Genomic DNA, 12,923 nt, shown 5'->3' on the forward strand with positions numbered 1-12,923 from the left:
CTACTTTAACAAAGAGGTAAAGGCCAAGAAATAGACTGGAAAAATGAGCAAACTATGGAGAAAAATCTTATGACCATAGAAAGTGAATATGGTGACAAGGAAAATCAAAATACACACTAAGAAGAAGATAACAAAGTCAAAGTGCCTACATCCAAAGTCTCCATGAAAAACAGGAATTATTCTCAAACCATGGAAGAGCTCAGAAAGGATTTTGAAAAACAAGTAAGAAAGGTGGAGGAAAAATTGGGAAGAGAAATGAGAGTGATGCAAGAAAATCATTAAAAAAGAGTCAACGGCTTCATAAAGGAGACACTCAAAAAAACTGAGGGAAATAATATCTTGAAAAACAGACTAGATCAAATGGCAATAGAGATACCCCCAGAAAATGAGGACAAGAATGCATTGAAGAACAGAATTGTCTTAACGGGAAAAGAGGCACAAAAATTCATTAAAGAAAAAACTCCTTAAAAAGTAGAATTGGCCAAATGAAAAAAGTACAAAAGCTCCCTGAAAAAAATAATTTCTTACAAATTAGAATGGAGAAAATGAAAGCTAATAACTTTATGAGAAATTAAGAAACAATAAAACTAAATCAAAAGAATGAAAAAACAGAAGACAATGTGAAATATCTCATTGGAAAAATAACTGACCTGGAAAATAGATCCAAGAGAGATCATTTGAAAATTATTGGACTACCTGATAGCCATGATAAAGAAAAAGAGCCTAGACATCATTTCTCAAGAAATTAACAGGGAAAATTGTCCTGATGTATAGAACCAGAGGATAAAATAGAAATTGAAAGAATTCACTAATCACTTCCTTAAAGAGATCCCAAAATGAAAACTCCCAGGAATATTATAGCCAAATTCCAGAGGTCCCAGGGCAAGGAGTCAAAAAGAAACAATTCAAGTATCATGGAACCATAATTAGGATAACACAAAATTTAGCAGCTTCTACATTAAAGGATCAGAGGGTTTAGAATATGATATTCCACAGAGTAAAAGAGCTAGGATCACTATCAAGAATCACCTAGCTACCCAAAGTGAGCACAGTCCTTAAGGGGGGGGGGGAAATGGACATTCAGTGAAATACAGGAATTTCAAGTATTCTTGATAAAAAAGACCAGAGCTGAATAGAAAATTTGGCTTCCAAATACAAGACTCAAGAGAAGCACAAAACTGTAAACAGGAAAGGGAAATCTTAAGGGACTTAATAAGGTTAAACTGCTTATATTCCTACATGGGAAGATGAGGGTACTTAGAAAGAGTACATATAATCAGAGGGCACAGGTATGAATTGAATATAAAGAGATCACATCTAAAAAAAATAAAATTAAGGGGTGAGAGAGGAATGCACTGGAAGAAAGGGAATTAGAAAGGCAAAATGTGGCAAATTATCTCACATAAAAAGTGCAAGAAAAAAGCTTTTACAGTGGAGGGGAAGAGAAAAGTGAGAGGGAGTGAGTGAACCTTACTCTTATTGGAATTTACTCAAAGAGGGAATAACACTCCATTGGGTATAGGAATCTATCTTACCCTACGGGAAAGTAGGAGGGAAAGGGAATAAGAGAAAGGCGGTGGTGATAGAAAGAGGGGAAGAATGGGGGTAATCAGAAGCAAAAATACTTTTGAAGAGGGACAGGGTAAAAGGAGAGAGAGAATAGAATAAATGAGGGGGGGATAGGATGGAGGGATATACAGTTAGCAATGATAACTGTAAAAAAAATTGAAACAAGTTTCTCTGATAAAGGTCTCATTTCTCAAACATATAGAGAACTTAGTCAAATTTATAAAATTAAGAGCCATTCCTCAACTGATAAATGATCAAAAGATACGAAGAGTATTCAAATGAAGTAATCAAATTTATCTATAGTCAGATGGGGAAAAATGTTCTAAATCACTATTACTTGGAGAAATGCAAATTAAAACAATTCTGAGGTGCTACCTCATATCTATTAGATTAGCTAGTAGAACAGAAAAGGAAAATGACAAATATTAGAAGGAATTGGAGAAAATGAGACATTAATGCATTGTTGGTGGAGTTGTGACCAAATTCAGCCATTCTGTAAAGTAATTTGGAACTATGTCCAAAGGGCTATAAAACCATGCATAAAAAATACCGTTTGACCTAGCAATATCACTACAAGTCTATATCCAAAAAGAGATAAAAAACAAAAAGGAAAAGGACCTTTATGTACAAAAATATTTATAGCAGTTCTTTCCTGGTGGCAAAGAATTAGAAACTGAAGGAATGCCCATCATTTGGAAAATAACTGAACAATTGTGGCATGTGATTATGATGGAATATTATTGTGTCAGAAATGATGAACAGGATGCTCTCAGGAAAACATGGAAAGACTTAAATGAGTTGATGCAAAGTGAAATGTGCTGTGTACAAAGTAACAACAATATTGCAAGATGATCAGATGTAAATGACTTAGCTATTCTCGGCAATACAATGATCCAAGACAATTCTGAAGCACTTAGGATGAAAAATGTTATCCATCGCCATAGAAATAACTGGCTGTGTCTGAATACAGACTGAAGTGTACTTTTTTACTTTCCTTATTTCCTTGAGTTTTTTTCTCTATGTTTGGAATGTTGTAAAATATGGAAATATGTTTAGCACAACTACACATGTATAACCTATATCAAATTGCTTGCCTTCTCAGTAAGGGGGATGGAGAAAGAGAAAGGAAGAGAATTTGGAACTCAAAGTTTTAAAAACAAATGCTAAAAATTATTTTTACATGCATTTGGGGAAGAATAAAATACTAACGGGTAGCTGGAAGGTTATCTCATAGATGTCACAAGTATCTGAGGGAATCATTCAAGTCCTCCTAACGAAGATGAGATTCTTAAAACTATGTTATGGTCAAAAGGAAGATCAAAGAAGGGGCAGAACTTGTCAGAATGAATGGGAAAAATAATCATATAACAGAGGAAAGATAGAACCACTCAACTCTTATTTTGCTTTGCTTTTCTTAACCAAAGATTTTAAAAATCTTGAAAGTGAAAAAGATAAAACAAAAGTGATTATAAGAGCAGTGAAACCTTGGACAATTGAGGGGACAGAAACCAAACACCTAGCTGCTTGAAACAAATTAAGGTCACCAAACCTAAAGAAGTTACATTGCAAGAAGCAAAAGAACTTTTACATATATGATTGTTGTGTCACTGATGAAGATTAGTGAAAAATCCCATAGAGTGGGAGAGATACCACAGCACTGAAGATAGGTCATTGCTTTCCCAATTTTCAAATGAGGGAAGAGACAAATTCTGGGCAAATGAACTTGATTCCAATTTCTATAAAAGTTTTATAATGTACTATTAGAAACAATGGGCATTTAGAAAGAATAATGATGATCCCTAAGAGACTATATAGTATCATACGGGAGAATATCATCTAAAAAGTACCCCTGTATTTCAATCGGCTGTCTGACAAAGTCTCCTGCTATCCTTGTGGACAACATGGAAAGATAAAGATTAAATGATAGGTGGATTCAGTACAGTTGAATGACTAGCCTCAAAGAGTTATTTATGAATTGGTGTCAGCCTAGAACAGACAAAGTTGAGTAGTTAAAGACTATGGGTTTTGGTGCTATGCTCTTTATTTTTATCAGTGACTTAGCTAAATGGACAGATGTCATGCTCACCTACTTGTGGAAAGCATAAAACTGGGAGGGTTAACAAATATACTGGAGGACAGAGTCATGAGGGAAAAAAGTCTTGACAGGCTGGAATAATGGACCAAATCTAATGAGAGGAAATTTAAGAGGAAAAAATGTAAAACTTGCACTTGGGGTCAATAGATTAACTTCATGAGTGGTCTGGAGGAGACAAGGATAGACAATAATAACAATGGGTTTATATAACATTTTAAGCTTTGTGAAGTGCTTTATATAACTTTTGATTCTCACAACAGCATTCTGAGGTTTTACTCCCATTTTACAGATGATGAAACCAAAACCCAGAAAGGGTAAGTCATCTACCCAAGGTCATACAGCCAGAAGAACTATTCAGCAAGTTGAATATGAGCCAACAGTGTACCAGGGCAGCTACAAAAGCTTTCTCAGAACTACATTAACAAAGACATAATATTGAGAACTACACTCTGCTCTCCTATACAGTGAATGTCAATGGTAACCGTTTCTCTTTGGAACAACAACCCTGAGGGTCTTCCCCTCCCGGCTTGATTTTTTTTCTTTTTTCTTTTTAATTAAAGGGTCCATCGTCTGACTCATTTCTTAAAGAGGCCTGTTCACTGAATGGGCATTACCTCCCTCAAAGTGAGAACCTGGAAAGTCCTTAACCTGAAAGTGCCAGGGTCCTATATTGCATCCTGGGTCATCTCCCGTCATGCTGATGAATATCTGGCCATTGGACCCAGATGGCTCTGGTGAAGAAAGTGAGGCTGGTGACCTTGCACAACCCTCCCTCACTCAAATCAAAGTCTACTACAAATCATGTCATCATTTCCCTGACATCATGGTCCTCTTGGAAAACGAAGGATAAACACAAGTTCTCCTATAGACAAACAACATAAAGAGTGCATATTTCTCATTGCTACATTTTAGCAAGGACATTGATAGTGGGTCAGATGGTATGTAAAGGCTACAGATCATTCAATGAAGGAACTAGGGAGATTTAACCCAGAAAAGAGAAGATTTGAAGGGAGAGGAAATATTATAGCTATCTTCAAGTATTTGAAAGACTGTCATATAGTAGTATAAGAATTAGTCTATTTTCCTTGGCTCCAGATAGTAGAATTAGAAGAAATAGGTAGTTTTCAAACGAGTCTGCAGCTTGATGAATTAAAAAAATGTACTGATAATTAGGTATCCAAAAAAGGCATACTCTATCTTGGGGGACACCGAATTCCTTGATATAGTAAGTCTTCAGGAAAAGGCTTAATAGATATCTATCAGGGACATTGTAGAATGCACTTCTCTTCAGGCATGGTGGAGGTAACAATACCTATGAGATCTTTTCCAAGTTGGAGTTTCTGCAGTTCTGCAAAAGGAAGAGCCTTGTCATGAAATTGAAAAACAAGAAGATAGATGGCCCAGAGGGAACACCAGTACCTCCAAACTATCAAAAGAACAAAAGCCAAGCTTTTAGAATATTGTATAGATGCTCTATGTAGTTTTAGGAAAAATATGGACAAAAATCACATAGAGTATGGTTTACAGTGGCTGCCATCTAAGTCATTGGAGGGAGTACCTACACAAAATATCTGCATAAGGGGATGATGATCCTGTCTAAATGGCCCAGAGTAGTAAACAAAACACCAATGTGCTGAGCTTTGAGAAACTAAAGAAAGCATAGGCCTCAGCTCAGGCTGTGTCAGCCTTTATGCCCTAGTCATTTCAATATGTCAGAAAGATGATACTGAAGCAACAGTACCAAGGACATGATATCCACTTGGCCTCCTGACTCCACCAACCAATATCCACTCATCACTAAACACTATTTTCATTTCCCAATGAGAATTCTTCTGATCTTAATCCATTAAGGTATTCCCATATCCAATAATGAAGCAGCATAATTCATAACATGCTTATAGAGACCCACACCAAATGTTCTTTGTAGTTCTGGGAGCAACCCTACAGGATAAACATAAAAATGGAAAAATTGGACATCATTAAATCCTAATCTAATCACCATGATGACTAGAATGATAATGTCCTTTTCACATGAAAAAGTAATCGCTTTCCACAAACAAAGAAAAAACATAATACAGCCAATCTATTTGAAAAGAATTAGTCAATACACTAATAGGCAGGGTTTAAAGGGGAAAACTCTAACTGTTAGGGTCTAATGTATTATTTTAAAGCTATCACAACAGCATTAACCATATTGGCAGATCTATACCTGATTCATCCACCATAACCTATTTAATATGAGAGTATAATTAGTGCTCACGATTACTATCTGATGCCAGACATCCCGAATGCCCCCACCTTTCTGCTAATTAATCTTGAAAACTTTCCAAGCTTTTCGCTCTTGAGCTGGCCTCTGCTCTCTTTTATCAGTGAAGAGGAAGGAAAAATAAGCGTATAATATCAGAGTAAAAATCCACTGTGTAATAATAACATTAATAATAATTTGAAATTACATACCAATTATTATCATAAGTAAAGTATCATAAGTAAAGATGATCTAAGATACAAGACTTTGTTTTGGTCAATTTAATTGTTAATTATTTGAAAGAAGAATCCTGAAAGCCTTTGGGTTCAAGTTTTTATTAGATGTTGTTCTTTGTAGAATCTTGGGAATATGTGTTACTAGATATTTGACCTATACCCATACTTATAAGCAAAATCTGACCTTTCTTAAAGAGATACATTAAGCATCTTGAAGAGAGAGATGTTTTCATTTTCTCTTTGTACGGTATGGTCAGCTGCTGTCATATTGCCCAATTGGTCTTGATGGGTTGGTTGCTTGGTTAGGTGGTAAAAGTCTATACCATAAAGTGATCATGAATCATAGGTGTAAGGGGAATCATTGTAACATTAACAAATAGACAGTGATGCTAATGAAAATCAATATCAAGACCAAAATAATCTCTAATCATTCATTTGTACATGGAATGTTTGGTTTTCACCTCACTCTGTGCCTATAGAGTAACTGAATAGCTCTTCTAAAAAATAAAGTTTTTTTCTCTAAAACTACACTAAGTCGGTGATTCTTCAACTTGTACACTTTACAATCCTTCTGCCCCTCCTCCACCTCATGCAATTCTGGAGCTTTCTAAAACTCCCTAAATCCTAGATCACCTCTCCAACCCAAATAAATTGGGAGAAAAACATAAGAAGGACAGAGCTTGGTTGACTTTTTTGCTGCTACTGCACAGTGAGTTGGACTGAACCATCACTACAGTTAACAACATCACTCATTTTAATATTTCAATGGATACAGGATCTCATCAAAGTAGGTAATTCTCTCCAACAGTGCAGAATGCAACCCCTCAATACCTTCTCATCTTGTACAATTATATTTCGTGTTCTTTCACAGAAAATACAACCAGCGTGTTTGAGGCTTTCCTTTAGTTTTGGGGGGTTTTCTTTCTTTTTCTTCTCTTCTTACTTCTTTCTCTTTTTCTTTCTTTTCTTTCTTTCTTCTTTTTTATGGGTGCCAGTGAAGCATTTAGACTGTCTAACCTCTGTTCTCACCATAGGACTGGCCCATTTCCTTTTCCAATCATTTGTTTGAATGGATAAATGAACAAGGCATCTCTTAAGCACCTGATATGTACGAAATAATACTATGTCACTGTGCTAAACCATAGAGATACAAATAAGATATTCCCTGTTGTCAAGAAACTTACATTCTAGGGGCGGAGCCAAGATGGCGAAGTAGAAAGACGCACATACACATAGCTCCGAACACACAAACCACAGAACGGCTAGAGGGGACCAAGCCAGGGCGAATTCTGCACCCAGAGACCACAGAGTATTGGAGCGAGGGAGATTTCTGCTCTGGAGAGACCTGCGGACGCGGACGTCTCACGGGGAGTCCCTCGTGCTGCGGACTGGGCGCCGGGACGGGGAGCGGAGTGCGGCCCTGCCGCGGTCGCGACACTGAGGGGAGGAGATCTGAGAGGGCTACGGGGACGGGATCTCCAGCGGCCACGAGGGTCCCCCCACCCACAGAGGGACCTGCAAACCTCTCACAAAGGTCCATCACGCTGCAGACGCGGAGCCCAGCCCGGACCTGCAGCGGTGGCAGCGGCGGCCACGGCTCTGAGAGGCACAGATCTGAGAGGGCTCCGGAGGCGGGATCTCCAGCGGCAGCACGGGCCCCCCCACCAACAGGTGACTGAGGGGGGTGGGCGAGAGAGTCTCTTTGGCGGGTTGAGAGGGGAGTGGGGTGCCCCCATGGCTCGGGCCCCCCTGGGAGGTGGGGGCTGAGAGGCAGCTGCGGACGGGGGCTCCCCAAACGGGCAGGAGCCTGGATCCATTGTGGAAGGTCTGTGCATAAACCCCCAGAGGGAACTATGCCTGAGAGGCGGCCCTGCCCCTGACCACCTGAACTTAATTCTCACACTGAAAAGCAGCCCTGCCCCCGCCAAAAATCCTAAGGCGGGAAGCAGCATTTGAATCTCAGTCCCCAAACGCTGGCTGGGAGGACCAGGAGGCGAGGTGGGTGTGAGGAGAACATTCAGAGGTCAGGCCACTGGTTGGAGAAAATGCCAAGAAAAGGAAAAAGAGATAAAACTATTAAAGGGTACTTTATCGGAGAAAAGACACTTCCTCCCATCCTTTCTGATGGGGAGGAACAATGCTTGCCATCAGGCAAAGACACAGAAATTGAGGATTCTGTGTCCCAACCCACCCAATGGGCTCAGGCCATGGAAGAGCTCAAGAGGAATTTTGAAAATCAAGTTAGAGAGGTGGAGGAAAGACTGGGAAGGGAAATGAGAGGGATGAGGGAGAAGCATGAAAAGCAGATCAGCTCCCTGCTAAAGGAGACCCCAAAAAATACTGAAGAAAATAACACCTTGAAAAATAGGCTAACTCAATTGGCAAAAGAGGTTCAAAAAGCCAATGAGAAGAAGAATGCTTTCAAAAGCAGAATTAACCAAATGGAAAAGGAGATTCAAAAGCTCACTGAAGAAAATAGATCTTTCAAAACTGGAATGGTACGGATGGACGCTAAGGACTTTTTGAGAAAGACAGATATCTCAGAACATACTGCGCAGATTCAAAAAATGGAAGATAATGTGAAATATCTTATTGGAAAAACAACTGACCTGGAAAATAGAATCAGGAGAGACAATGTAAAAATTCTGGGACTACCTGAAAACCATGATCAAAAGAAGAGCCTAGACATCATCTTCCATGAAATTATCAAGGAAAACTGCCCTGAGATTCTAGAACCAGAAGGCAAAATAAATATTCAAGGAATCCGCAGAACACCGCATGAAAGAGATCCAAAAAGAGAAACTCCTAGGAGCATTGTGGCCAAATTCCAGAATTCCCAGGTGAAAGAGAAAATATTGCAAGCAGCTAGAAAGAAACAATTCAAGTATTGTGGAAATACAATCAGGATAGCACAAGATCTGGCACCCTCTACACTGAGAGATAGAAGGGAATGGAATAGGATATTCCAGAAGTCAAAGGAACTAGGACTGAAGCCAAGAATCACCTACCCAGCAAAACTGAGTATAATACTTCAGGAGAAAAAATGGTCTTTCAATGAAATAGAAGACTTTCAAATTTTCCTGATGAAAAGACCAGAGCTGGAAAGAAAATTTGACTTTCTAACACAAGAATGAAGAGAACCATGAAAAGGCGAACAGCAAAGAGAAATCATAAGGGACTTACTAAAGTTGAACTGTTTACATTCCTACATGGAAAGACAATATTTATAACTCTTGAAACATTTCAGTATCTGGGCACTGGGTGGGAGTACACACACACACACATGCACACACGCACACATACATAGAGACAGAGTGCACAGAGTGAATTGAAGAGGATGGGATCATATATTAAAAAAAAAATGAAATCAAGCAGTGAGAGAGAAATATTGGGAGGAGAAAGGGAGAAGTTATATGGGGCAAATCATCTCTCATAAAAGAGGCAAGCAAAAGACTTATTAGTGGTGGAAAGGAAAGAATATAATGCACACTCATTTTGATAGGAAAATCTATCTCATTATACAGGAGAGTGGGGGACAGGGGCACAAGCAGGGTAGGGGGGAGGATGGAGTGGAGGGCATGGGGAGGAGAATGCAATACGAGGTCGACACTCATGGGGAGGGAAAGGACCATAAGAAAATAGAAGTAAAGGGGGACAGGATAGGATGGAGGGAAATATAATTAGTCCTATACAACACAACTAGTATGGAAATCATTTACAAAACTAAACAGATATGGCCTATATTGAATTGCCTGTCTTTCAAGGGGAAGGGGTGGAGAGGGAGGGAGCTAAGGAGGTTAGAACTCAAAGTGTTAGGACCAAATGTAGTGTTCTTACCACTGGGTAACAAGAAATACAGGTTAAAGGGTCAAGAAAGCTATCTGGTCCTACAAGACAAAAGAGAAGACGGAGACAAGGGCAGGGAGGGAGGAGAGAGGAGAGAGCAGATAGGTCACAGGGGCAATTAGAAAGCTCGGGTTTGGGGGGGGAGGGGATAAAAGGGGAGAAAATTTGTAACCCAAAATTGTGTGAAAATAAATGTAAAAAATTAATTAAAAAACAGAGAAAAAAAAAAAGAAACTTACATTCTAAAGGGGGAGACAAGGCATTTGGAACGCGTATCATTTCCTGGATGCTATTTCTTGTCCATAGCTTCACCACTGGAAATATGCTATAGCCAATTTGCACTTAACATATCTTACCATTACCTTTTGGGTCACCCACAGCTTGATTTGTTCCAAGATTTACAAGGATAGAGCAAGGAGAACATCAAAAAGCTGTTTTGTTTTTTCATAAGAGCTGCATTTAACTAGACTTTTCATTTTTGTGAATCAACAACTTTCAGAGACAGAAGGTACCTCACCGTCCATCTTCCTGGTCACTTTCTGGCTATTTCTATCTCATACCATTTGTACTCTGGCCTCCTCACCCTCTTCAAACCAAAATTTAGATTTCTATCTCTGGGACCCTGGGACGTAATTGAGCTTTCACTTTGTCCTGGAGAGTCCCAGGCCCATCATGCCACTGCCCAGACATCTCCAAGCCATGTTGCCCTGCATGTATAGCCTCCAGCTGCATTGCCGCACCCCTGCCTTTCCCAACTCTTACTCCTCTATATATGATGTCTTCTATAAGAAATTAAACTCTTTGAGGGGGAGCTATCTTACATTCCTGCATTTGTATCCTTGTTGCCAAGTACAGAGTCTGACATATAGTAAACACTTAATAAATTCTTTTTCATTTATTCACTTATCTAATTTAATCAATATCTGATCAAAAATCCCTTCTTCAGTATCAAGCCTTGCTTGAAGATTTCTATTTAGAAGAAACTTGCTGCCTCTTGAGATGACTCATTCCAAATAAATAAATAAATAAAAACAAGAATTTTATGCCAGGGAAAGTGGCTTAGAGTTGTTTAAAAAAAAACCAATACATTATTTCCCAAAAGCAATCAAGCTTGTCTTCCTCATATTTAATTCTGGACCCAACTCATCATCCCTCTGCAAGAGTCACATATATATACTGATGGACTAACTCAATAGACTGGCCATCTAACTGCATGTGACTGTCTTGACAATGGGTGTTTTTCATCAACTTAGTTTTCTCTTAATGGAATTAAGCCAATCTTGTACTTACTCTAACTCACAGAAATCTGGTGCTTTAGGTTTTGGTGCATTATTTTGATTATATTAGATCTCAGCGAGGAGATTCTGTAATGTTCTGAGACTTAAACAGTCCTAGTTAATCAGCAGCTAAGTGGCATAGTGGATTCAGTGCCAAGACTGATGTCAGAAAGACTCATCTTCCTGAGTTCAAATCCACCCTCAAATGCTTATTAGCTGTGTGACCCTAGACAAGTCACTTAACCCCGTTTACCTCAATTTTCTCATCTGTCAAAAGATCTGAAGAAGGAAATGGCAAACCAGTCCAGTATCTTTGCCAAAAAAACCTCAAATGGGGTCACCAAGAGTTGGCCCAACTGAAATGACTGAATTATTGTTCAAAGTTAATCAGCATGATGTCATTTATAAACAGAAGTATCTGAAGAACCTTGATATCTTATGTGGAATCTTTTTCTCCATGGAGATTCTGAGCAAAATATTTTCCATGACAATGGTGAACACTTTTCTCAAGCATACATCTCCATGTTTTATGTGTTACGATATTAATAATCAAAAGGTCATTAAACAGAATTTTCTCTATGACTATATTTATTAAGGAATCTTAGACAATCTTAATATAGGTATAAGTAACTACAAGTTGGAAAAAAGACTTGGAACAATATTTTTCTCACAAATCAAGTTTCTTTTTAGTAAACAATCAATAACACAATGGGACTTTATATTCTCTGTACCTTTCAGTGAATTATGTTAGTCTAAAGTTGTTTTCTACTGTACAGAACTCTTGACCTCTTTCCTTCTCACATTTTCACCAAGGATACCCTCAATGTATGTGTAGTTCATTGTCAAAGATTTTATAAAAATGACAAAGTAATTCCTTCTGGCTTTTCAATCACCTTCTTCAGGGTAATAATTTGTGATTTTTTTTCCATTCTATTGTTGTATTCTCTGCTCTGATATAATATAATATTATATTATATATGTAATTATGTTATATATAATATATTATATATTATATAATATATATAATATGCTTTCAAATTTTTCTAGTATGTTTTTGTAAATATTGCAATTATTCCTAGAGGTAAACAAGAATAAAAAAATTTGGGAATGCCCTCAAGATGTAGAAATTTTGTAGCTCATAGTTCATCCCCACTGCTGCCAGGGCATAACTAGAATAGGGCAACTAGAGCTTTGTCACAGGGTGAGAAATTTAGAGGGTGCCTGTAATTCACAAGGGAATAGAAATGATAGGGATTAATATCTAGAGAACAAGAATAATTGGCTAACAGGAAGCTACCATTATCACGTTGAGATAAGTTCCTCATCCAGCCCTACTTCTCCCTTCCCTTAACTGAAAGCACACCTGTACTGTCTGCCCCTCATTACTATTTTAATCACCATAACACATTTTTGGAGACTTATAGTTCCATCTCTGGACTGCCAGTGGAATATCTCCACAACTTCTATGAAGGACTAAACCTCCTGTCTAAGAAACACCATAAATACCATCCTTATAAAATTAGCATTCAACTAATGTTAGCTGCCCATATAACCAAACTTTCTGATTTGCATGACCATTTAGTGCATCTGAACCTTCTCTCATTGAGACTGTATCATTCTGGACTTTTCCAGATCAATAGGCCACCACATATACT

This window comes from Notamacropus eugenii, chromosome 1 (genome assembly GCF_028372415.1).
Source record: "Notamacropus eugenii isolate mMacEug1 chromosome 1, mMacEug1.pri_v2, whole genome shotgun sequence".
NCBI classification, from domain to species: Eukaryota; Metazoa; Chordata; class Mammalia; order Diprotodontia; family Macropodidae; genus Notamacropus; species Notamacropus eugenii.